General features: G+C 40.7%; 1 long non-coding RNA gene across 1 annotated transcript; it reads left to right on the top strand.

The window, feature by feature from the left end:
* Positions 1-27,261, top strand: LOC122221401. The gene is made up of 4 exons (XR_006203193.1): positions 1-95; positions 1,229-1,432; positions 25,470-25,620; positions 25,765-27,261. It is a non-coding gene; the product is annotated as an uncharacterized LOC122221401 (long non-coding RNA).
* Positions 27,262-27,908: the final 647 nt, after the last annotated feature.

The raw sequence follows: 27,908 nt of genomic DNA, 5'->3' as shown, positions 1-27,908 counted from the left end.
GAGCCTCGCCAGCTCCGGGGGCCACTATGTGGCTGCCCTGGAGGCCGGTACCACAGCAGCCACAGAGGCACGTGCAAGAGAAACCACAGATCAAGGTAACGATTTTTAAAAGAAGTAACTTTTTTTTTTTCTACCAAGAGCTCCATGATCCAAACCACTGATTTAAGTCCCTTATGCTGAGGTGGGGTAACTCAGGGTATTCCCATACGTATTCATGTGATTTAATAAAGTGGATATATTAGCAGACTCTTCAGGTATGAACGTACAGCACTGGGGATAAAAAGACATGGGTGCTGGGGCACTCGGGTGGCTCGGTCGGTTAAGCGTCCCGCTTCAGCTCAGGTCATTATCTCGTGGTTTGAGGGTTCGATTCCCACATCAGGCTCTGGGCTGACAGCTTGGAGCCTGGACCCTGCTTCAGATTCTGTGTCTCCCTCTCTCTCTCTCTGCCCCTCCCTGTTCCCCAGCCACCCACCTCAAAAATAAATACACATCAAAATAAAAATTTAACCAAAGACACGGGTGCCTCCTTCTAATGCAGTAATTATGTTCAAGGCCATTCTGTTCTCTAAGGAGAAAAGCTGTTCAGTACAGACAGGTTCTGCTGGCTATCATTTAAGGCCAGTTGGGTGAGTTTAGTAAGGGCTTCTTTTCATGCTCTAATGTCCTCCAGGCCAACAGAGGGGACAGAGAGGGCAGCCAAATGATCCTACCAGTGGAAATAGAACGTGCCCATCTGGCCTTGGGGAGAGGGAGGCTGGAAATTGTTGTTACTATAGGGCAAATTCTCTACATCAGCGAAAACCCAGGGCTCAACCACCCGTGGGCAAAGATTTATGCCATACATTGGGTCACATTTGGGGGCCACCCAGCCAGTGCCAAACCAGCTGCTATCCTTTACTATGACAGAATGACTTCATGCTTCTGGTGATATCCATTCTGTATCCTTGGTATAAGTGGGTTGATTCTGTTGAAAGTGATTTTTCTGTTCCCAACATAGGGGTGCCCAGATGCTCCAATGTCCATAACCCACGGTGAACCACATTCCAAATCTACTGGTGGTATTTTTACGGCACTTCTTATCAGCAGTTTGATGGACAGCCTGTGTAGTTTGATTGACAGTAAAAGATACCCAGGCCAGTGTGTGCCAGGGGCCAGGTTTCTGGATCACTATAGGTAATATCGGATAAATTACGAGTTCTAATCCTAGCTTCTTCTTCCTTACTAGACTGCTTTAGGGACTTGACGCCCTAAAGCAAATGCTTGACGCCCACCATGGCAACCCTGACAAGCGAGAGAGGGGCAGCTGCCAACATCTGGATTGGTCTGTCAGGCATGAAAGGGGACCCACTGCAGAAAGGTATTTCCATCAGGAACCCATCACATGATTGGACACCACAGGAGCAGCAGAACTTCAAGATCGAAAAGACAGGTATTTAGTAGGAACTCGTAAGGTAAGGTCTCCTCCTTTTATAAGAATTGCACTCGTGGTCTGATCTTTAGATGTTAATGTGGCCGTAACTTTAGGAGTTTGACCTCGTCATGCGTACCACACATGTTCGCTGGGGATGGCAGCACTGTCGGATGTGAGGAGACGGCCTGGGGGCTGGATGTGCCAGACCAGGACCCTCATCGTCTCCCCTCTTCCAATGGTACATGCTCCATTCCACATTTAATGCCTTTGAACAGGTCCTGCTTACAGCAGGACAGAGGGATCCTCATGGAGATTGAGTAGTTTTCCTTTACTCAGAGGTGCAAAGTTACTTACCCACTTTTGTGGAGCATCCCATTACAAATTCCAATAGATGGCTCCTTTCCCGGGTATGATGGGACTTGTGTGCTCAGCACCGCAGCACGCGACCCATGCTGAAAGGCAGGACGATGACTGTCTCCTGTGACTCCATACCTTTAAGGGGTTGGGTGTTTGGACAGAGGCGTCCAGTCTGATATAAGGAGAAACAGAGTCTACTGTTGATCCTTCAAAGGTATTAAAACCTGGGATAGTACCTTAGTCTACCTGGCCAAAGTGGGTTTACCTGTTCATAATTTAATCTGCTGCTTGAGGATGATAGGGCTGATGGAACCTCTATTCAATACCATGTTCCGTTGCACAGTTTTGCCCATCATGACCTTTGATATGTGACCTCTGATAAGTGTCTATTCAGTGAGGGTATCTGTACATGGTACTGGGATTCTCTAATTCCCTGCTGGTGGCAGCCTGATTGCATAATGACAGGGGAAAGCTTGAGTTAGGCCAGATATAGTGTCCACAAAATCTGAGGCATGTTCAGAACCCTCAGTCAGAGGGAGAAGGCTGATATAATCAATTTGCTAATCCTTCATTTGTTAAGAATTGCAGTGGATGGTTCCAGACTCATTTGGAAGTTGCCTCATTGCATTGTTTAAAACACAAATGTTATTTTTTACTAGCCATATCAGTCTATTGAAAGCACTCTGGGAAGGGTATACAATACCCATTTGGTGCAGTTCTTGGATGCTGTCTCCTACTTTCTTACGTCTCCCAGGCACCACTGTTTGCAAGGGTGGGAAACTTACCTGTGCCCATTTCGTGTCCCCTTTCAGGACTGGTTTGATTACTCTAACCCAGAGGTGAAATTCATTGATAGAAGTTTGCAGAGTTTGACCTTGTAGGATTTCCGTGCCCAATATATTCTCTGGTATTGGAGAGGTAACTTAGTATTCTCATAGGCAGAGGAGAATGCCTAATTTGCAATATCAGAAGAATCTTCCCGACCATAACATTTGCCTTTCATAATTATCAAATCTGTTGAGGGGCCCCCAAAACTTCTGACAGCTATCGTGTATTAGAGTACATGCAGCTTCAGTATCCACCAGAGCCATCACCTTCATTTATTTCTGGGGGACCAGTGAATAGTGAGCACAACATGGGCCTCCAATCACCTTCAGCAGCCTCCACCTGGAGGTATCTTGGCCTGCATCCTATACCTGGGGCATGAGAGGCACTCATCCTGAATAGGATGGTATCTTGAGACCTCTGCTGGAGCAGGTGGGGCATCAGGGATGGGGGGGGGGCGGGAGGGGCAGGTCTGAGCTGTTGTTGAGGTATTAAGGCTTTCCACAGGCTGGACAACCCAATGTCAAATTATAAGTCTGTCTTCTCAGGTGGGGCCTCAGCAGCACAAGGTCAAACCACATTCACCTCTGGGTTGCTTTTCCTGGGCCCTGGATGGCCAACTGAGATAGCCTTTTGGCTTCTGAATTCCTTCTCTGTCTCAGGTCTGTCCCACAGCCTGTACCCATTCCAGGATTTGTCAGTTTCTTCCATATCTCCAATGGATTGCCCAACATCATAAATGTTGTGTCCCCTGACTAGGCTCAGCATGAATGTAGTGTCCCATATCAGGTACTAAGGTGGACTGGACTATCTTGTCTTTCATCCCTGCAATGAATATGGCTTGATGAGGGTCTTCAAGGGGCATAGAGTCTGTCTTATTCTTAACTCCCTAGAATTTTTTGTACTTCTTCTATAGATTTCCAGGGTCTCATGTGCCCAGGGAGATCAAGACAAGTTTTCTTTCAGGCTTGAATCATCCAGTCTATAAGGGAGTGAGCACTTTGAACCCCTGGGCTCCATGCAGGCACTGCCTGAGGGCAAGGCTTATGGTGAAGTTGCTGTTTCCCTGCCTCCCACCTGGTCATAGAAATGCCAACCTCTCCACCACCCCATCCCGTAGCCACACTAACCATGCCTGGACACTTCCCTGAGATTTTTCTGGAACTTGGCAGCTATATCAATAAGCTGTAGTCCTGGATAACATCTCTAGTCATTTATCTCAAACATATAAGGCAGAAAAAATTGTCATTCCTACACCACCTCTTTCATGATATAAAGAGTTATCATTTCCTAACTCATTTTATAATGGCAGTATTACACTGATATGGAACCATAAAGATATTTCAAGAAAAGAAAACTAGAAATTAATATCCTTCATAAACAAAATTCTTAACAAAATATTAGCTGATTAAATCCAATTTTATATAAAAAGAATCTTATACCATGCACAAATGGGATTTATCCCAGGAATGCAAGGATTATTTTATATTAAAAAATCAATTTAATATACATTAGCTGATGCAAAATAAAATCCACTGTGATTAATCAATGGAGAGAAAAGAAACACTTGACAAAACTCAATACCAATTTATGATAATAACTCTCAACAATTAGGAATAAAGAGAGAGTTCCTCAACCTTTAAAGGAAATCTATATAAGACTTACAAGTAATATTGTAAATGGGAAACAAGTATTCTTACCACTTTTATTCAGGTAGAGGTCCCGCTAGTGAAATGAGTTAAGAAAAAAAAAAAAAAAGGAAACTAGAGATTACAAAATATGGAGTAATATTGTTTCTATAGACTGAAGACTTGATGGTCTATGCAGAAAATTCTAAAGAATCTCCAAAAATAACTAGAACTAATCAGGACATGTGGTCAATATACAAATTTCAATTGTATTCCTATTTACCAGCAAATAAATATTAGAAATCCATCCTTACAAATTATTACCATTTACAATAGCTTCAAGAATATGAAATAATTAGGGTAAAATTTAATAAAATATGTGCAAGTGATAGAGAATAAAACTATAAAACATCAGAGAGAAAAACTTCTTTTTTAATCTTCTATTTTATTTTAGAGAGACCAAGGGCATGAGCAGAGCAGAGGGGCAGAGGGAGAGAGAGCATCTCAAGCAGTCTCCACATTTCACATAGAGCCTGTTGCAGGGCTCGATCCCATGACACTGGGATCATGACCTGAGCTGAAATTAAGAGTTCGGACGTTCAACTGACTGAGCCACCCAGGTGCCCCACAACTGAGATTTTTAAAAGAGTACAGTTACACAAAGAACCATTCTCTGCCAATGGGTTGGAAGAGTCAGTAGGTGTCGATTCTCCACGAATTGTTTTAACACATTCAACATAATCTGAATAGAATGCCAGCAGATTTTTTTTTTGTAGAAATTAGGAACGTGGTTTAAAATGTATATGAAAGTGCAGAAGACAAGGCATAGTCAAATAATTTTGATAAAGTAGAGCAAAACTGTAGAACTGAGAGTACCTGATTATAAAACTTATATAATCTTACAGGATCCAGGACCTTATGGTATCTGTATAAGGATAAATGTATACATAGATAGTTCAGAAATACACCCATTTGTATGTAGTTAATTCATATTTGACAGAGGTGCCCAGATGAGGAAAAGATAGTCTTTCAATAGGATTGGGAAAAAAAATATTTGTTAACATTTGTCTTACAAAGGATTTGTATTGAGTATATATACGAACTTCACATAACTCAATACTAAGGTAATACAAGGCACAAGCTTTGAACATTTACCAAAAGAAAATGCATTCATGGCAATAAACACATAAAGAAATTCAAAATTCATAGTCAACAGTAAACAACAATGAAATACCACTAGTCATAACTTAGGTAATGTTGTTGTATTTTTTTTTTTTATTTCAATGTGGTTAACATACAGCGTTATATAAGTTTCAGGTGTACAATATCGTGATCCAACACTTCCATATATCACGCAGTATTCATCCGACAAGAGCACTCCTTAATCTCCATCACCTATTTCACCCGTCCCCCTCCCACCTTCCCTCTGGTAACCAATCAGCTTGTTTTCTATAGTTAAGAGTCTGTTTCTTGGTTTGTCTGTCTGTCTAACTTTCTGGTCCTCCCTCTCTCTCCTTTTTCCTTTTGCTCATTTGTGTTGTTTCTTAAATTCCACATATCACTGAAATCGCATGATGTTTGTCTTTCTCTGACTGACTTATTTCACTTAGCATTATACTCCCTAGCTCCATCCATGTCATTACAAATGGCAAGATTTCATTGTTTTGTATGGTTGAATAATATCCCATCATATAAATAAATACACACACACACACACACACACACACACACACACATCACTTGTTCTTTATCCATTCATCTATCAATGGGCATTTTGGCTGCTTCTGTAATTTGGCTGTTGTAAAAAATGCTGTTATAAACATGAAGTGCATGTATCCCTTTGATTTAGTGTCTTTGTATTTTTTTTTTTTTTTTTGGTAAATACCAAGTAGTGTGATTATTGGATCATAGGGTAGTGAGTTCTATTTTTAACATTTTGAGGAAACTTCATACCATTTTCCACAGTGGCTGCATCATTTTGCATTTCTACCAACAGTGCATGAGAGTTCTTTTTTGTCCACATCCTAGCCTACAGTTGTTGTTTCTTTTCTTGTGCTTTTTGATTTTAGCCATTCTGACAGGTATGAGGTGCTATCTCACTGTATTTCTGATTTGCATTTCTCTAATGATGAATTATGTTGAGCATCTTTTCATGTATATGTTGGCCATCTGTATGTCTTCTTTGGAGAAATGTTTGTTCATGCTTTCTGCTCATTTTTAATTGGATTACTTGTTTTGGGGGTATTGAGTTGTATAAATTCTTTGTATATTTTGGATACTAACCCTTTTTAGATAATGTTAAAAACACCTACAATATCAAGATTTGATAAGGATGTGGCACCAATAAAACTCTCATACATTTGCTGGTGAGATTGTAAACTGATACAACTTGGAAAATAGTCTTACATTTTCCTATAATTTAAATGCATATACATACCATACAACTCAGAAAATCTTAGGTATTTACCCAGGAAAATAAAAGCAAAGTTTACACAAAGTTTCCACTGTACATAACAGTTTCATTCAATATAGCCCCAAACTGGAAATGACCCAGACGTGCATCAACAGGTGAATGAACAAATTGTGGCCTATCCCAACAATAGAATTCCACTGAATTCTAGAATTAAAAAGGGAAGAAACTACTGATACATCAACAGTGTTCATAAATCTCAAAAAAGAACCTGAATGAAACAAAACACAAAAGCACACACTTTGTCATCCTATTTATTTGAAATTTGAATTAAAAAAAAACAACTAATCTATAGCAACAGAAAGTAAACCAGTCGTTGCCTAGGGCCAGGAGTGGAGACTAGCAAGCAAAAGCCTGTCAAGGGCACCAGGGAACTTCTCAAGATGATTGCCATGGTCTATATTTTGATTTTGTGATGGGTACACAGATGTATGCATTTTTCAAAAAATCATCAAAATATGCACTTAAAACTAGATGTTTTTGAATAAAATGTCTAGTACTACCGAATTTTTCCATTGCCTTTCCCCCACCCTTGTGACTTTGTCTTCCAATGCTGCGGCTCTTCTAGATTAGGAGTAGAATTACAAGCAAAAGAGTAAAGTCTTGAGCACAAAGCCTTGGGTGATTGGTACCCTCTGCCATGACAGCTGTAAAAATGCTAACCCTTGATCATAGATTTCATGTGGCACGTTTTTCCCAGGCACTGCCTACTCCACTTCCCTTCCAATGACTGGATTCCACTTTTTCCTGACAAAGTAATGGACTATGGTTGATGTCGTGTAACTCCCTCATATCCTGACCCAGACAATGCACCCAGAGCATCTTCCTGCTAAAATCTTTTTGGCCCACTGGGGAATCAAAGCCCACGTCCCTTCCCAAAGTATCCTTGGTCACCAGTGAAGAGCTCTTCTTGCTTTTATAAACAGTAAAAATTGTTGTCCCTGTTGCAGATCTATCCTCACATTCAGCTTTCCAGGTTCAGATACGCTCCTTCCTTCTAGCTTTTTCAGGCAAAAAGGAAGCACAAGCCTTTTCATAGGTAAATGTCAGATTCTGAGAACGCTCCCATGTTTTGCCTGCTGCTGTAACAGTATGGGACCAGCCTATATTTCAGCCAGAGTCTACATGGGTATGAGAGGTTACGCACCATTTTGAAAAAAAAATCTCAAGTGCTCATGGGTGGTGCTTCTGGTGTTCTCTTTATTTTGCGTGGTGGGGGCAGGAGAAGGAGGAGGGAGAAATACCTGGTTGTTTCCTTCAACTTTAGATGACAGAAGTACCACAGCCCTTTCTTCTCCAATGTGTTTTCATTAAAAAAAGAAAAAAAATACTTTTTAAAATATCTAGCCTTTTCTTATACATAATGGAGGTGGGTAAGTGTATTGGTAGTCAGAGGACCAGTTTGCCCAACTGTTACTAAATCTTACAGAGATGTAGGTAGCAGCTATCATTATAGCACAGGATTTCTGGTCACCTGTTTTCTGAAGCCTGGGGTTATTAGGTAAATTGAGATATGAAGGCAAGTTCCACTTGACATTCTGAGATACATGCTAGACCTGAGATAATAAGCCGGGGAGAAGACAGATGCACTTGAAGCCCTCCAGAAGATCATAGACAAGTGGAGAAGGCAGTCAGGCAAACAAATCATGTCAGCACAATGTAGTTGAAACCAATGACAGTCACATAGAGATTCATATCTTGAGGAAGCCAGAGTCTCATCAGAAAAGTCAAGATTATGGACAGTTAGAGAACAGGGTGGGAGGTTCTGTAGGAGAGAAGCAACAGCTGGGAAGGAATTTACAGAGTAGAAGCAGAGGAAGAGCTCCTAACTCCTCACTCATTATATGCATCCCCATCCCTTCTAAGATTTGTTTTACATAATGTTTACTAGTTGCTTTATTTAATTTCATGCCTTTGTAATTATTTAGTCTCTGTTTCCTGTTTTTTTAAGGCAATCACTAGTTGATGTCCCACTAGAAATTAGATACACACACAGTTTTTTGAAAACCCTTATGTTTCCCCATCTATGGACTGCTGGATTTTACTGGGACATGATTGACTTAAATAAAACACTTAATGTCAGTGTTATATGCAAAGAAATAAATGTATACATTTATGTGTATATCCATACTTATATAGCTATACACAATGACTATAATTTGCCAGTGTAATGGAAAGTTCTAAGGGTATCTACTACCCATAAGTAATTGTAAAAATCAGACCTTCCTACTCCTATATTTATTCAGGTTAAAGAATATATTATCAGGTTAATATCACTAAACTTCTGTGACTTTAGTACAAAGATTCATGTGAAATAGAAATTATTTGGAGCCAATGATGTTGAATCATATAACCTATAACATGTCTGCCTTTTCTGTTTTCCTATCTTCCTTGTTTTTTCCCTTCCCCCTGACTCTCTCCTCTATACAGTGATTCAAATAAAAAGTGATTGGGGCACCTGGGTGGCTCAGTCAGTTAAGCATCCAACTTTGGCTCAGGTCCTAATCTCATGGTTTGTGAGCTTGAGCCCTATGTTGGGCTTGTGCCAATGGCTCAGAGCCTGGAGCCTGCTTCGGATTCTTTTTCTCCCTCTCTCTCTCTGTCCCTCTCCCACTTGCCCATGAATACATTCTCTCTATCTCTCTGTCTCCCAAAAATAAATAAATAAAACATTTGTAAAAAAAATTAAAAAATATATGCAAGTAATTGAAATAATACTCAAGGAAGAAATTACAGAGTAAATGCATTGGTTAAAATTTAACCAAGTATCACTTCATTGCCATTCAAAAGTATTAGATTTGCAAGCCAACAATAAATGAAGTGATTTAAAAAATAAGAGAGAGAGAGAGAATCGAAATCATTGGACTCTTACCTATTTGAGAGCCTTCTCACATGAGCCAATCCTGGATTAACAGGTATGTGCTTTGATTAACAAAGAACTGGGTTTACATACATTTTCCCTATAGTATGGAAGCCAAATTATTTTCAAAATCATACATACATTAATAACTTACTTAGGTTGAGCCAAGAGGCTCAAGATGGAAAAAAAATAAGAGACTATGATATGAGAAAAAATGATTCTAATCATTATCATCCTATACTAGATGCTATTCTAAGCAATACATTTTTAAATAATTTTGTTTAACAAATATTTCTCCAGTGCTTACTATGTAAAGGGCACTCTTTTAAGCCACTTTGTACACATTAATGTAGTTAGTGTTCATAACTATGCAGAAGTCACATAATACTTTACTACTGGTGAAACTGAAGATGGGCGGACATGTGGTGAGAATGTGGTTTAACCCCAAGGCCTCTGGCTTCATCAAGTAACTTTTATCATGAAAGAAGCACAAGCCAAGTTTCCCTTCAGTTACATGCCTTGTCTTTGGTCAAGTCAGGATTTGAACTTGGTTTTATTTGCTGCTATCCATGTTCATGATCTCTACCACACAATAATAAGCAGCGATTCAGATCTATCAAAGACAAAAGAGGATAAATGAAAAGAGGATGCCCACAGTTTGAATTTAGGAAAAACTGATGGGTACCAAGCTGCACCCACAGGTGTGCTAGGTTCAAGGAGTGCAAAAGAGAACAATGAGAGGCTCCCCAATTTTTCCAGTAGGGAACAAAATGACTCCTACTTGCTAGGTGTGCAGCAAGTGTTTCCTACGTGAAGAATAAATGGTCAATCAATTTAAAAATTACCTCTCCTCAGAGAACTGAATTTGAGAAAGGAGGACTCAGTAAGGAGAAGGAGAATCTAATCTGTCCTGAGCAAGGCTAGAGACAGACTTTAAGAGGGAATGACAATTGATCTGAGATGTAAAGGGTAAAAACATGCACACAAAAAAAGATAAAAACTAGACCACCATTCCAGCATATAAAGTAGTGTGCTTCTATTTTTGAATCAAGCTTAGTTCAGTTGTTCCTTTCTACTTAACAAGCATTACCCCAAATTAAAAGCTGAAAACAATAATTTATTACTCGTTCTCATAGTTCTCCAGATGACAGGTACTTGGAAAACTGTCCTTGCTCCAAGTGTCACCTGCATGATTTTCAGGAGGTAGGTAGACTGGTCCAGGGGGAACACACCATCTCTGGCATCTTCAGAGCCCCCACCTTAAAAGACCCATCTCTGAATGACCCAGACGCTAGACTCAGTTGAGAATGTTGACCTGTAAGCCAACAAGTTGATGGTGTCTTGGTTTGGGGTGGGGATTTGTAAACTTCTTGTATGGCAGCTCGGGGCTAACAGGGGGAGCATTTCAAGAGACCTGGGAACATTTCAAGAGACCAAATGGCCCACACTTCATACACCCTAAACGGAATATCCAACTGCCACTTCCTTTACACCCTATTAGTGGAATAAGTCATGTAGGCCAATCCAAGGGGAGTAGAATTAGACGCCATCCCTCAAAGAGTTTGCAACTAGTTTTAATCTACCACACTCTTGTAGCACATTGGACTTCAAATCACAGTTTGGATACAAACCCAACAAATGCTCCCTGTGCTAAAATTCTGATTAAGGCAGAAGACTTCATACCATGCTGACAAGCACCCATGCAAACCCAAACATAGCCTGAAACAGATCCTGTCTCTTCACTTTGACTGACCAGGCAGTTGCCACAGATTGTAATTAGCACAACAATGACGATGGTAAAAATAAAGAGGTAGATGGTAGATGGCTGTTTCCCAGCCAACCTGAGGCGCCTTTCCCAAGGCCCACTCTGGATGCAGCCCTCATCACATTGAAGCCCAAATGCACAGACCGGAATATGATATGAGTAAGAAAGATTGCTACAGTGGTGTTTTTCTCCTGTTAGTAGAATTGGGATGGAAACATGCTGTTCCGTTTACATAAGAAAGAATATTCTGAACCTTCCCCTCCTCCTTTCCCCTCATCCCTCCCCACCACTTCAAACCCCACTAAATTAAAGCCATATTTGCAGATCCTAAAAGGAAACTTCTCGTAGAAGCCAATAAATAGTAGTAGGTTCTGATTCTTGTACATGTGCTCTGTGCCCTGCAGAGCGGTTCACTTCATTTGGCATTGCTGGGAGACTGGTAATGAATTTCCCTGACAGATACATCGCTGGTCAGATCAGATCAGGGAAATGAGCTCTTTGGGGCACAGGCTTGTAGGAATTATAACAGTATGTGTTCACTGACCCCAAGTTGGAAGAATGTTTCAGTCCAATACTCTGAAATGGAAACTGATAGTCTCTGTTGTCTTCATTGCTTAAACTGAACATTATTATGGGGGACTTTATTTTAAATTACCTTGGATAGTAACGTAGCTTTCCATGAAAAAAAATTAAATCAAATGATCCATATTTTGCTAGCAGGGCATTGGTTACCTGAAAATAATTTATTTATGGACTTACTGAAAAGGAAACAAAATCCTGAATTTAAGAAGAACTAACAGTAATGTTTCTGTCTGTCTGTCTCTGAAATACACACATGCATACATGTGCCCCCCCCCCCCCAAACACTTTCTACTGTTTGTCTATGTATTGAATAAAAGTAATAAATTATCTCACTGGTCTCTCTGGCCCAACACCTTTGGAAAAAGACTGTGAAATCTTAGTTTGGACGGAATTTGATGTAACTATCAGAGATTTCTGCCTGAAGTTGGGTTCGCTTTGAATTTTGATTTCCCTTGGACGCAGTACTTACAATCAAAGTAGACTCCAGATCAGAGTCCAAGGACTGGCCAGCCTGTGTCTGACCTTTTCAACAGATGTTTGTAAATGGAATGGATTGCTCTTCCCGAACCAAACTGCGTAATCTTTGGTTGGGGTTGTTTTCTATGCAAATACTAAGACAGGCTGTGGTTTGTGCCGCTTGGCGTTGGTAATAGGATATAGACAGAGCCCAGGTCACTGACTAAACCCAGCTGAATCAGGAATGATTATTTTTAATCTTGGGATGAAAACTTGATACCTTAGGAAAATTAGTTGATCTGGTCAGCAAGATTTTTCTTTCCTCATTCAAGCCCAAACTATGATCTGGGCAACTGGTTGGTGTAGTGAGTAGAAGAAATACAGAGAAATAAATCTGTTTTGGCCAAAATGCCAGCTGGCCAGCACAACTACAAATATGTCTCATTGAGTGATGCAGGGGATGTAACAAGTTGAGCCCATATATGGTTATTTAATGGGCATAATCTTCCACTAAGTAGAAAAGGGGCATGGGGATAGTCTCTCCTGGAGGCACCATTTAGCACAGCAATTTCATACAAATGAGAAACCTGGGGAAACAGGATATCAGAGCACTGTGGAAACCGATGTTCAAGGGCTGAGTGCATTCTGCTTAAGAGACATCCTATCAGGGTTCGTGAAGGGGGTATTGGCAGATCTCCCACAAGGAGAAAGTGAGAACTGAGTTTATGAGTGAGCACACAGAACTGGTGACTTTCAGATAGCCTATTGATAGGATGACTTTGGATTTGATTCCCCAGTGCCAGGGAAAACCATATTGCTTGTTCCTCTTGAGAGGTCAAGAAGACCCAATGACCATTGTATCACACAGACAACTGAGGCCTCTTAAATATAATTATTTTTTTTTTTATGGTGGGGCGGGGGAGAGGGGCAGAGACAGACTGGGGAAGAGGGGCAAAGGGAGAGAAAGACAGAGAATCCCACATAGGCGAATTCGATCCCAACATGGGGCTCAACCCCACGACCCTAGGATCATGACCTGAGCCGAAACTGAGTGTTGGACACTCAACTGACTGAGACACCCAGGCACCTGGGACTTCTTAATGGTGTAGAAGGTTTAGTGCAATGAAAGGAGCAAAGATGTTTTACTTCCTTTCTGCAAATTTCAGCTGTGTGGCCTTGGGCAGTTCATTTAACTTGCCTGTGCCTACCTTGCGGGTAATACCCTTGGTTTTACAGTAAGGCTTAGTGAAAATGTGTGTAAAGCACTTAACATTATTCCTGGTACTTCGTAGTGTTTTATAAATGGTAATCTCTATGATCACTCATGTTTTATGTGACAGTAGCATTTAGTGAAGGAGACAGAACCAGGTTTGCATACCAGATTTACCTCTTCGTAGCTGTATGAATTAGAACAAATTTCCTTCCCTCATTGAACTTTCTTTACCTTTGTATTGGAAGAAACAATAATTCCATTGTAGGGATCATGTGATCATTAAATCAATTATATAATGAAGTGCCTGAGAGAGTCTGTAGCATGTAATAGTGGCCACTTATTATGTCATTACTCTCCCCCAAATTTATTTAATTTTCTCAGATTAGGGCAGAGATGAAGAAGGAGACCTGTCAAGGGTCCTTATTCACTCTCCAGGGACTTCAGACCCAGACCTGAGCTCTGCATGAAGATAGAACTACAGCAAAAGAATATGTGGCCGTAAACTCAGGACGCTTTGCGACAATTTGGGATGATAGAGCACATTCCTAGAGAAGCGGCACTCCGGGAAATCACAACTAGATGCACAGGGTCACACAAATGTTCTTGACACTAATTTCTTGTAACTGGCAAAAGATTCAAGGGGTTGGGAGGGCAAGTGGTCCTTGCTTTGCTGTTGGATGGACAGAGTTGCGTGATTTCTGTTGTGATGATAAGCAGTTACAGGCTCAAAACTGCAGACATGTGTCTTTCTTTCTTTCTGCTTATTTATCATTGAGAGACAGAGAGAGACAGAGCATATGCGAGGGCCAGAGAGAGAGAGAGACACAGAATCCGAAGCAGGCTCCAGGCTCCGAGCTGTCAGCCCAGAGCCCGACGCGGGGCTCGAACCCACAAACCGCGAGATCGTGCCCTGAGCCGAAGTCGGTCGCTCAACCAACTGAGCCGCCCAGGTGCCCCACATCTTGTCTTTCTTTAAAGCTCACCAGCTAAGTTTTAAAAGATTTACTCTTCTAATTTTATTCCATTTCGGTATTTCTTCATATTTCCTCTTGGAGAGCTCTCCAGGTCCTGTTGCACACTTCACTTTAAAGGCATCAAGCATGCCAGGAGCTACAGAGAATGAAAGGACTTGTATTTATGCTGCCGTCCTCAAACTTTTTCCCCTAAACTCACACCCAAGAACTTGTCTATAGGCCAATTAGCATTTTGGCCACACTTTAAGGACTTGGCTACGACGGCCACTGTGCAAACTCACACCACATGTGGTACTAATTGGTGCTGTTGGCAGTTTAAGAAGAAAGGCTGGGGATCCAGCAGGCATGGAAGCCGAGCAATGCCCTCACACAATAGCTCTCAACAGGAGTCAGAAATTAGGACTGGAGGAGAAGGATGGGCCTGTGCAGCAAGGTCAATGAGTTGACTCTCTCAGCATTTTGAGAAAGCATCTGAAAAAATAAAATAAAGGAAAAAGAAGGGAAAAAAAAGTAAAAGAAAAAGAAGACAGGGAAGAAGGCAGAAAAAGAAAGATTTCAACCAGAAACCGTGTTTTCTACCAAACATCTGACATAGACCAAGGAGAGGTTGGTGGTTCACTGAACGTGTACCGTCAGGAAGCGTGAACGTCCAGGTGTGGAGGAAGTAGGAGCAAACAGGTGCCTTGGACTCCACCATTGCTTGAAGCCAGTGAAACTCCCCCCCCGGGGTCAGTTTCTCCATCTGCAGAGCTGTCCAAGGCTTTCAAAGCATTTGCCTCCTATCAGCTGAAGAGAACAGGGGGCAGATTTGTAGTTTGCTAAAGTGCTTTGATTTTGCAAACGTCAAACCCCCACAGAGGGATCTCTCATAACATCTTAGCTGTGGGTCTCTGTAGGCATGAGGAAGGTGGCAGTGGTGCTGGGGATAATTATTCCCCTAGTTCAGCCCTTGTAGTTTGCAAGGAACAGAACGGAGCCCCAGGGAATTAGCGTTAATTGTAAGGATACACTGGGGAGGATGGAAATATACAGCTGCCTCAGTAGTCACATCTAAAGGCTCATGGAACTGGACAGTTTTGTTTTGCTCTGTTTTTTAAGATACAACAGCAGTTTTGGTTTCCCAGTAGCAATTATAATCATCTTAACGTTCGGCTTCTCTCTCTTTGTTCATTGTGCCTGCGTGTGCTTTCTTCCTATCAGAGCACAATTAAGCCACAGAAACTCCCTGATATGACCCTATCAAGTTCTTCACAGAGGATTCAGTTCTCTTTTTCCTAAGAAAGAGAAAGGCAATTTCAAGGACCTGAAATTACAAGTGTACTTCGTGCATCTCCCTCCTCTCACCTACCCCCTTTTTCTCTCCCTCTCCTGTGAGGCCCACCTTTAAAAATTGTCAGGCCCAAGGCAAGAGGACGACCAGAGATCCTGGACCTTGGCTTTTCCCTTCCCAGCCCAGGTTCTGATACTCAGCATAAAGGGTCACCTGTGCCTGTGTGTGGATGTCCATCTGCTAGATTCTAAGCTTCGTCTGTGCTCATGCCTCTGCCCCTCCCAGGTTCTGACAATGGTCATTTCTCAGGTCCTTTAGGAGGCCAATTAGGGAAGAACACTGCAGGACTAGAGGTAGATTCACAGGCATTGGGTCAGGGAATTCTGACTCTTGGTTTCGGCTCAGGTCATCATCTCACAGTTCATGAGTTCGAGCCGCATGTTGGGCTCTGAGCTGATGGTGCAGAGCCTGCTTGAGATTTCTCTCTCCCTCTCTCTGTCCCTCCCCAGCTTACTCTCTCTCTCTCTAAAATATATGTATGTATGTATGTGTGTATATATATATATATATATATATATATATGTATATATATGTATATATTATATATTTATATTATATGTATAATAAAATAGTAATATAATATAATATCATCATATCATATATATCATATATATCATATATATATATAAAGATAATAATAAAAAAAAATCTCCTTAAAAAAAAAAGAATGCAGTGGTCAGATTGGGTTTCAACATATGAGTTTGGTGGGAAACAAACTTTCAGTCCACATACAGGCTAAGCCTGAAGGCACAGGAAGGGGACAGTAGGCAGCCGTCATCAGTACTGAAAGCAGTGAGCGGTAGCAGAAATTTTCCCAAAAGAAATGTTAATGTTGCCCTTCTATTCAAGATCCATGCAGGAAACATTTTTCTTTGTAGATTCACATAAAGATTGATGAGACATTTCAAACTCTAGAAACTGATGAAAGAAAACCGTTCCCTTGTCCCTTTGCCATTTTGTCATAGTACATTGCTCTAGGGAACAGTGTTCTTCTTTCCCTTGTCCTTAAAGCCATCAAGATTTTGAGGAAGTAGTCTGTTACTGCAACCTAATGCATCCCCAAAGGTAACTAGTATACTGAAAGTAGACCAGTCCCCTTATCATTTAGGCTATGTGAACTAGTTTAGGCCAGAGAGCCCTAGGCTCAACCGCCCTGAAGGAGATAAGAAATGGTTAATTGCCAGGCTTCAGAGTCAAAAGTCATGATTTCAAATCCAGAAACTGCATATTGTTAGATTTATAACTGTGAGCAATTCACTTAAATGGCACAGACCTTAGTATACTTACCTACAAAATGGGGAGATCATTTAAATTTTACAAGACCCTGTGCATATTAAACAAGATTGCTTAAGGGACCTACCAAAGGCCATGATTTCAAGCGTAGAAAAAACATTCCTATAAGTTTATGTTACACTCGCTTCATTTTTCTCATCATTGATAACGTGGTAGTTCTCCTACTGGTTACTGCAATTTCACCGAACGCTGGGTACTTGCATCTAATTTTTTATTTCAGATGGGTTATCTTGTATTTATCAAAATATTCTACTTGCCTATGACCCAGGGACTTGTTTAAAATGTTTGTCACTTGTGATATTACGTGGAATTTGCAGTTCTAAACCCACGATGCATGTTCAGTAGTAATACTTAACGCAGTGTCCTAGGTGATTTCTACGTATCGTTTCGTTACTCCTCACAATCCAGTAGGCGGATATGATTATTCTCCTCCTGTTGCAATGGAGCCTTGCAGCACTAGGGGCTTCCTCTTCTGCCTGAGGTCACAGAGTTAAGAAGGGCAAAGCTGGCATTCACACTCAGCCCATGTGACTGTGGAGCCCACAACCTCTCATCGATAATAATAACTCATGTATGGTCAGCCAGACTCCAAAGGGCTACCAACCAATACAAGTTGACTGAACATGATTAACCGCCGGTAAGCGAGCCATCCTTTTGCATTTCGACGTCAGCATAAAACGTAAATTAAAGCAGATCATTCTACTTCCTTCATTTCGTTGCTATTAGATGCCACTATTTTCCTCCATTGGTTTGTGACTACTAGGTGCATGATATTTATCTCTGAATACCCAAGACATAGCACAATTTCTGGAACACAAAATATCTGAAAAAAATTGCTAAATAAAATAGTACTGGAGTTAGAAGTTTCGTTAAAAACAAAATAGCACAAAGACAAGAATATATCCATTTATCTCCTGAAAGAAAGTTGGTATTTGAAATATGTAACCTAAGCAGAAAGGTATAATATTTACATTTTACACATTGCTAATTTAACATAAATTCAACATTATGGCCTGTAAGTTATATAGATTGGACTTGAAATTTTTTATCTATTTTTTAAGTTGCAATGACCTTTCATTTCCATGTTCTATAAACTATAAGATACCAAACTATCCATTAACTCAAACAAAAGTCATTCAGCTTTACCTGAAACAACAAATAAATATAATTTCCGTTTCTTTATAGAAGTGTTAACTGAAGGCAATGTCACAATAAAACCAATGTTAAAAATCAATATGTAAATGTAAGTGTAGCTTTAAAAAAGGGAAAATTATAGTAAGATTGAGACATAATCATTAATTAAAGCAAAGAGTTTTTCAAACTAGAGTCTCTCCTTAAAGTTTGTGCCAAATATTAGCAATTCCAGCTGAGGAGCCCAAAGTTGGAAGACCATGAGCAACCTCTCTCTCTATCCATGACGAGGCTCTACTCTCATAAGTGTACAGACCACCCACTGGCAGCTGGACCTGCTATGAGCAGGAAGCAGTGGGGAATTGGTGGTTTTTCTCTGCTACAAATTCAAGCCAAAAAATAAATGAATCTGGATGCATAGGAATGCTTTCCTTTTCAATCGCCCAAGGTGACCTTCAGCAGAAACAAAAACAAAAATGTTTCTCTCCTCCTAGAGGAGATCATGTCTTCTTGGAATAACAAATATGGAAGCACTTGAAAACTCAAGTATTACCATTGCATGAAAAAGTGTTACTCGAGATAGTGAGACAGTAGTATTTATTTGTAATGAGAAATACCTCAAAGGGTAATACATTTAGAGACTAATATAGAAATGCCAAATCCAGGAAATTTCACCCCTTCCTTTTGCCACCATCAAATTCCTAGAAGCAATTGTCTTATATTCCTAGGACATACCAGTGTTGGTTGTCTGGAAGGCAGTCCTCCCAAAACGCAATTTTCCAGCAATGCAACTGATCATTTACTCCATTCATCAGATAAAAGTATAAAGGTGCAACCTAAAAATTCATTTAAGTGGTTAAGAATTTTCGGTGCTAAAATATATATACAACTTCCAGTGCTCAATACAATTAAAATATTTTCCTCTACGCCACAGAGATTCAGACATCAAGTATTCAAAATAAACTAAATTTTAAAATTGGTTGAGAACTACCTTTCCAAGTAGCAACCCTCTTGCCCATCTTTCTTTCTTTCTTTTTTTTTTTTTTTTGAATTGCCACAGTCTCTGTACCTCTAGAAGGAAAATGTTATCACATTCACTTAAATTATAATTATTTATGAAATAACACTGTCTCACCCACTTCACTGAAAAAATGTGAAGGCACAGATTTTGTGTTACTATCTGTGAATTATTTTCAGTGACCAGTAAATCCTCAGAGTCACTTCCTCAATAAATCAATACACATGTAAGCACTTAGTTCTATTTCTGATTATGAAAGACTGGATCTATCCTACCAGATCAGAATCTTCCACTCTAGAGCCAACAAGACTTTGTCTATTCAGGGAAAGCGCTTCAAGAAGGTGGTGTAGAAAGATCCTAAGCTTATCTCCTCCCACAAACACAGTAAGGCTTTCTTTTCTTTTTTTTTAATATGAAATTTATTGTCAAATTGGTTTCCGTACAACACCCAATGCTCATCCCAACAGGTGCCCTCCTCAATGTAACGGGCATTGAGGAGGCTTTCCTTATTCTGCCAACTTGAACCTCCAGTTCTTTCTTTATTTTTTATTCTATGATAATATACCACAGACAACAAAACTGGGCATTTACAAATGAGTGAAACTGAGGTCCAGTGGAAAAGAGAGAAAGAAAGAAGAAGTTCTATTTAAGGGAAGCAAAGTAGAAATGTAATTTGAAGTATCTGAAAGTCTGTAAGTTTTGTTTTCATTCACTTCAAGAATATATTAAACCCTTGGGGCACCTGGATGGTTTCGTCGGTTAAGTGTCCGACTTCAGTTCAGTCATGATCTCACTGCTGGTGAGTTCGAGCCCTGCGTCAGTCTCTGGGCTGATAGCTCAGAGCCTGGAGCCTGCTTCAGTTCTGTGTCTCCTTCTCTCTCTGCCCTTCCCCCACTCATTCTGTCATTCTCTCTCTCTCTCTCTCTCTCTCTCTCTCTCTCTCAAAAATAAACATTTAAAAAAAATCATTAAGAAAAAGAATATATTAAACTCTGATGTAGGGGAAAAGGTAGAAACATTTTATCAAAGACACATAGACACAGGCTTAGAAAGTTTGTAATTCATGTTATCATATTACATATTGTCGTCACTAACAGACAAATCTGGCTTCTTCTCATTAACTACAGATTCGAGTGGTATATCTGCATGGTCTCAAAACATCCAAATAAAAGCAAATTCAAACCAGTCAACCATCCAGAATGTTAGCTTATTCAACACTAAACATCTATATATTTGAAGCTCTCCAAATCAGTGATTTTCTTTTCTGTTTTTATCCAGATGGTGGTGCCTTTTACAATCGAGAAACAAATGAATTACACAGTTTAGTGAGTATACAAAAGATAAATAATAAGACAGGTTTAGAGGATGAGAATGATAATGTAAAATTTACATAAATGATATTGTGAGTCAAATAAGTAGACACATCTAAAACACCATTTAGATCTTCAGATTCTCAGAAACACTAAATTCAGAATTTTTTCAGTATTCTTCATCAAATTTTCTTTGGCCCAGATAGCAGAGAACACATCTGATACCCTAAAATCTTGCCTCTGTTCAGCAACGACTTAAAAACATTTTTTTAATGTTTATTTATTTTTAGAGAGAGAGAGACAGAGCGTGAGTAGGGGAGGGGCAGAGAGAGAGGGAGACACAGAATCTGAAGCAGGCTGAGGGCTCTGAGCTGTCAGCACAGAGCCCAACGTGAGGCTTGAACTCACAAACCATGAGATCATGACCTGAGCTGAAGTTGGATGCTCAATCAACTGAGCCATTCAGGCGCCCCACTCAGCAACCACTTTTAAATTCCTGAACCCTTGTGGATCAGTTTTCGATGCTTCGTAATAAGTTACTACAAGCTTATGAGCTTAAAACCCCACACATTTATTACCACACAGGTCCTGTAGGTCAGGAGTCTGAGCACACCTTACTTGGTTCTCTACTCATGGTTTCACAATGCTAAAATCAAGATGTTGACTGAGCTGTGTCGTCATCTGGAGACTTGGTTGAGAAAAGATCTGTTGCCAAGCTCCCTCAGTCTGTTGGCAGAATTCATTTCTTAATGGCTTTCGAAGCTGCTTCTTCAAAGTCAAAAACAAAGAGAGTCTCTAAGTTCAGAGGTGGACTTGACTGATTAGGTCAGGCCCACCCAGAAAAACCACCCATTGACTAATTCAAAAGTAAGTGATTAAGGACCTTAATCATATCTGAAAACATCCTCTTCACCTTTGCTGTATCTTACTGGTTAGAGGCAAATTCCAGATTCCTCCCATCCTCAAGGGGAAAGAATTGTATACAAGTTCATATAGACCAGAGAAGTAACAGTCTTGGAGGTCATCTCAAAATAGTGCCTATCATATCTTCTCAAGTCAGGAACTGCCACTCTCCTAACCACAGCCAGCCAGTCCCCTACATACAGTAGTGATAGTAACAAGGAAGCAACACTTAAAATTGTTTAAAAATAGGTCTTATCTCTGAAGTTCTTGCAGCTGAAGGACCTCGCACTTAGGAGGGTCGTTTGGTTGGCAGTGACGTTACAGTATGAGGTATGAGGTGCAGAACTTCTGAAACTTAGTACAGACGGACTGCTACTCACTGGGGAGTATTTAATGCCGGATACGGGAGTTGAGCTAAGTGAGATACCAACCATCCACATCACCCTGCTGGAGACTTGATCCAGGTACAATTAGTGAGCTTGCTGCCTCCATTAATGCAAAGAAAATGGGTTTTATTTCTTCCTTCCAGGTGAGAAAAGCTAATGGGGAGGTGTGCTGTCATGTAGCAGTTCCAGTTATAATTGACAAAAATCCTGCCATAAATAACACTTTTCAATGTTTTGATCCTCGAGATGCTTCATTTTGAATGTGTGTGCGTGTGTGTGTGTGTGTGTGTGTGTGTGTGTGTGCGCGTGTGTGTGTCTACATATGACTGTCTGTGAATCCCTCATAGACTGAAATCGGGATTTCATTATGGATTCAAAGGGGGGATATTGACACATTACAATTAATTCAATTTGATATGTTTCTGACAATAAAAACAACAAAAAATGTATTCATTTTCTCACTTGGATTCTCTTATCACATTCGATCTACACCACGGTATTTTTCCAGCACTTTATAATCTGGTCAGCTTCACTGGGAGTTTGCCAGTTAATCTTGAAGCCTGAGGAATTAATTTCATCTCCTGCAACTGATCAAAACATACTTGGAAAACAGCAAAAAGGATAGCACCACCATGGATATTGCAGTTATTTCTGGAAATTGTAGAAGAGGTTACAGACTGAATGTGAGCTCACCGTGACTTCTTCCTCACAGAACCACAGACGTACGCAACAGTTTTTCAGGCACACTGAAACTTCGTTCAAATCAAGACAAAACGGTCTATAATTTTCATCTCAACCTTTTGCCCTGTAAACCTCTCCCTGGGGACAGGCAGTGACGTGAGCTCAGACGTCTCTCTCCTCTTTCCAATTTTATTGTAATGGTGTAAATGCACCCAACCTCCTCAGGACTATGCGGACGCTGTATAGACTTTCTAAAAACTTGCAAGGACTTGTATCGTCCACATCAAAAATAAGAAAAAAAAATTACTCGAAACTACACCAAGAAGTAAGGCACAAACTAATGGTATTCTTCTTGGCTTCATAATGCAGTGACTCATTCAGTAACTCAGAGAATATTTATTGAGCCACTATGGCCACATGGTAGGTGGTTTTGAAAACCAGAATCATAGCAAGGACTAATAAAAACGTTCTTGCCCCCCCTGCCCTCAGAGAGTTTACATTCTAGCTTGTAGTAGAATACAAGGTGGCGATAAGTATAGAACCAATGGGGTGGAAAGTAAAAGGAGGACTGTGGCTTAGACAAGGTACACAGAAAAGGCCTCTCCTACAGAGGTGACTTCATGCTCTACATTCCATTGTGTGTTTATTATTTTTGCCCTCAGAAGAATGCAAGTTTCAGGAGTGACATATCAGGAATGTGCAATGAAAAGCAAAGAGGAGTAGTTCAAGGGAGAAAGAGAAGGGGTCCAATGTTGTCAAATACTGCAACAAGCATTAGTTGTACACAAGTTGCATCATTTCTGTTAGATTTAGCAGGTTGGCTAATGAGAGCAGATTCTCTGATGTGGTACTGGCTGCAGGGGGTTGGGAGGTGACTGGAGGATGGCAACCCGGGAGCAGCAGCATTGTTTACACAGTCCTGGAATGAAAGCGGTAAACCATGCACAGAGACAGGGAAAGAACATCCCAGACAGAGGAAAGAACAGATGCAAAGGTAGGGGAAGGAGAAGCATGAACACTCGTAAGGAGGTTGATGTACGTGGAGTGTAGTAACACAATAAACAGGGGCAGGAGATAGACTTCAGTCAGTAGTCTCACACATCACCCGAGGTCTGACAGCCACAGCCCAGAAGGTTGGCTTTCCTTCCAAGTGACATGAAAGGCACGGAACGCTGGGGGCAGGCAAGTGAAAGGATCTGATTTATGTTTGTGGAAAACAAGTTGTGGACAAGCATAAGGGGAAGCAGGGGAATCTGTTAGGAGTCTACTGCAGTAGGCCTTGATAGAGAGGCAGGTGTGCAGAAGGTGAAACGTGATCAAAACCTGTGTGGATTTTGAGGATGGACCCCATGGCATTACTGGTGAATCGGAGTTTACCGCCAATGTCTTCGTTGACTGAGGTATGGGTGACTGTGGGAGAGGAAGATTCAAGGTGGGGAGATAATACGGACTGAATGCTTGTATGTTACAAAATGTGGAAGTTGAAGCCCTAACTCCTAATGTGGCTGAATTTGTAGATAAACTTAAAAGGAAGAAATTAAGGTTAAATGAGGTCATAAGGGTAGGGCATGGGACTAGTGTCCTTACCAAAAAAAGGGGACACCAGAGAATGGAATTATCCGTATAATAACTTCTGCTTTCAACTGATTCTATACCAAAAGTTTCAGCATGCTGAGGAGGGTGGGGATGGGCTACATTTTGTCCCTCCAATATTTGCATGTTGAAGCCCTAACCCCCATTGTAACAATAATTGGGGATAGGGCTTTGGGGAGGTAAATAAGGTTACATGAGGTCATGAGGGTGGGATCCTAATCTGATAGCATTGATGGTCTTGAGAAGACAAAGGGAGAGCTCCCTCTCTCCCCACACAATTCCACTGAGGAAATTCCAGGTACATCTACACCCCATGTGAGGTATCCTCTCAAGACACAACCCTGCCAAAACCTTGAATTTGCACTTTCAGCTCCAGACCGATCAGAAAATACATTGCTGCTGTTTAAGCAATGTAGTCTGTGCTATTTTGTTATGTCAGTGCAAGTAGACTGATACAGGAGATATATCAAGAATTCTGTCATAGATATTTTAAATTCAAGATGTTCTGCTCTGAGCCATGATGGCAGGTGTTAAAATATCTGCAGCTCACAGAGGTCAGAGTCAGAGATATAACAGGTAAATTCTCTGCTAATAGATTGTATTTGTGATGATTAATACGGTATAAAAATCTGGAGAACAGGATGAGATCTCTGGGGACGAAAGATAGAAGAACCCACTATGGACACTTGGGGCTCCAACATTCAGATATTGGAAGGAAAAAAAAAAGGAAAATCCAGGGGAAAAACAATTTCTGAGAAGTGGCTGGTGAGGGAAAAGGAAAACAGGATTGCAGAGCAGAAATCTTGCCTGGGGTAGGAATGTGGAAAGTGAGGAGCAAGGACAGAGAGAACACGGGAATTTAGCAGAAGAGTCCAGAAAGGCTAACATGGCAATCAGACTGCTTTCACAAATCTTCCATCAAAGAGAAATTTTGAGCTGTAACTGTGAGTAGGAGTAATTACAAATATGTACTTTTCTTTAATTCAACCCAGAACTAAGTTGAAACCACATCAGTTTTGAAATAAATAAGGTCATTTCTACAATACTGTGTCACTATCTGTAATTTAACCACGTGAAATTAATTCTCCAAATTCCAAATGTCAAAATTAAGTATTAAAAATGTAGTGTATCCCAGGGTTATAGTCAAAAGAGTTAACTAGTCTGACATTCCGAAAAAATTAAAAAATGACCGTAAAACCACTCCAATTAGCTTGAATATATTCCAGCCAAAGAGACAGCTTTTAATTAACTGATTGTTTTGCTTTTAATTAAATGGCCAGGCAACCCGAAGAATTACTTGGAGAATTATCGTATCTGTATTTTCAGCACAATCTTATTTCAGAACTCTGCATCTATATCCCCAAATTCTCTTGGATTATGTCCATCTGGATGACTGATGGCAAGACGTAAATTCAACCTTGCTCAAGCAGAGTAAGCTGCCTTCCCTAACAAAGTAGATCCTTTTTCATATTCTTTACCTTTCTGGGACTGGGATATTTTGCATATGTCATGCCTTCCAGTGTATCTTACGTTATTAATAAATCCATTTCTTTTTGTGTTCATCCATGATCGTAGCTTCTGGAAGCAGGACAGGATGAACACCACCTCAGGAATGAACAGGATATGATACAAGGGAGTTCCCTGCTCGATACTGATCAGAAGTACTTAGCTGCCTTTGTTTCCTTGGAGTATGAGAAAAAGAAGAGGAATGCTAAGAGCAGAGCCCAGTAGGTCCTCTGCTTCCCCCACACTCATGCTAATAAAATTAAACTATGAAGAATTTGAAGACATTATAGTATGATTTCCCAAATAGCCTCAGATGGGAGCTCAGTATTTGGCTGGGATCTAGATGCAGTGCAGAGTAGGAGCTTGTTTGGGAGAAGAAGACTAGAAGGAAGGCTGGGCTTCACCACCGGTGCTCCATGGTCAACACATGACATGAAGGAGAACAGAAGTTACCACCTGTCTTGTTAATGGAACCAAGAAATGATGAGCAGGCAGGTGGACCGACAAAGCCTGCATCAGAAAAAGGAGACCATCTTGAATACTAACATTGGGAACCACAGATGATGGCAGACAGTGACCAGAGGGAGGGACATCTAAGACTGCAAAGCTGAGTGACACCAGTCACACCTCAGTAGGTTCAACCACTCATCCTCTGGCAATGCCACAATAATCAGAGATTCCTAGGACACGATACTCCCCATTCTTTCTCAAATAGCAACATGGCATCCTTCAAGAAGCATAGAGAATCAGCAAGATAGTCAGAATTACCTGAAAAAAAGATGAAGCTTCTTGAAATAGACATTTTCCTCTAATAACTTATTTCCATTGATTGGTGATTTAAAGTTCCAGTCCCCCCCGTAACATCATTGAAGGGAAACTTAACTCCTCAAGCTAAAATGTTCTATACATCACTGGCATGCCGCCTTCTCTTTCCTGACTTCCAGTTTGTTACCAATCACTTCCAATTAGATATCTGGCTCCTTAAATGCTGTAGCATTTTTTTCATTGTTCCTCCAATATCTTCCCACCCAGAATCATCTTCCAAATATTGACAAAGTATTATCATTTTCATTATATTGGTTACTTCCTGAAACTTGTCTTTTGATACCTTATTGTGTGAACACCAATTTTTCACCTATCCTGTGAACACCTAAAACAGCAGTTCTCAAAGTATGGCCTCCCAACTTGTAGCATCCATATTGCCCAGAGACAACCTAAAAATGTAAGTTTCTGGTTCTCACCATAGACCTACCAAGAATCTGAAACTCTGGCCATGAGGCCCAGCAATCTGTCTTCTGACAAACTTTGCAGGTGATACTGATGCATGTGCACTTTGAGGACCATGGAAGTAACTCAGAAGTGACATTGGCTGGTGAAGGAGTCCTGTCAGGGGGCTCTGGGCAGGGAGGGAAAGACTCCAGATGTGCCAGCTCTGTTCCAGACAAGGGCAACCTGTTCCCCTTTTTCTTACAAAAACTTCCACCTGATGTATCATTTGTGTGTAGTGTGAGGTTCGATTAGGATTCCTTTTTGTTCCCCCTGGGGATGTCCAATTGCTCTGTCACGATTTACTGAAAGGTTGTCTACTCCATTGCATTGATTTCCCTCCTGAGGCACCTGGGTGGTTGAGTCGGTTAAGCAGGCTGACTTCAGCTCAGGTCATGATCTCGCAGTTCGTATGTGTGAGCCCCATGTCAGGCTCTGTGCTGACAGCTCAGAGCCTGGAGCTGGCTTTGGATTCTGTGTCTCCCTTTCTCTCTGCACCTCCCCTGCTCACTTTCTCTCTCTCTCTCTCTCTCTCTCTCTCTCTCTCTCTCTCTCAGAAATAAATAAATATTACAAAAACTTAAAATAATAAAAAAGAATTGATTTTGCACCTTTGTCAATAATTAGTTGGTCATGTGTACGTGGTTCTATTTATAAGTTCTCTAGTCTGGTTGGTCTAAGTGTCTGTCTCTCCACCACGACCACACTGTCTTGGTCAGTATAGGAATACAGCAGAGCTTAATATTGTACGGAACAATTCCTTCTGCATTATTCTTTTGCAAGATTGTTTTAGCTGCTCTAGGGCCTGTGCCTTTCCCCATACATTTGAGAATGTTTGAATATGTCTCCAAAAATCTTGCTTGGATTTTGATAGGAATCACATTAAACCTATAGATCGATTTGAAAAAAATTTGACATCTTTACTATATGGAGTCTTTCCATCCACG

The sequence above is a fragment of the Panthera leo genome, chromosome B3, assembly GCF_018350215.1.
Source record: "Panthera leo isolate Ple1 chromosome B3, P.leo_Ple1_pat1.1, whole genome shotgun sequence".
Lineage (NCBI taxonomy): Eukaryota > Metazoa > Chordata > Mammalia > Carnivora > Felidae > Panthera > Panthera leo.
The sequence above is the reverse complement of the archived record's forward strand: the minus strand, read 5'-3'. Positions and strand labels throughout refer to the sequence as shown.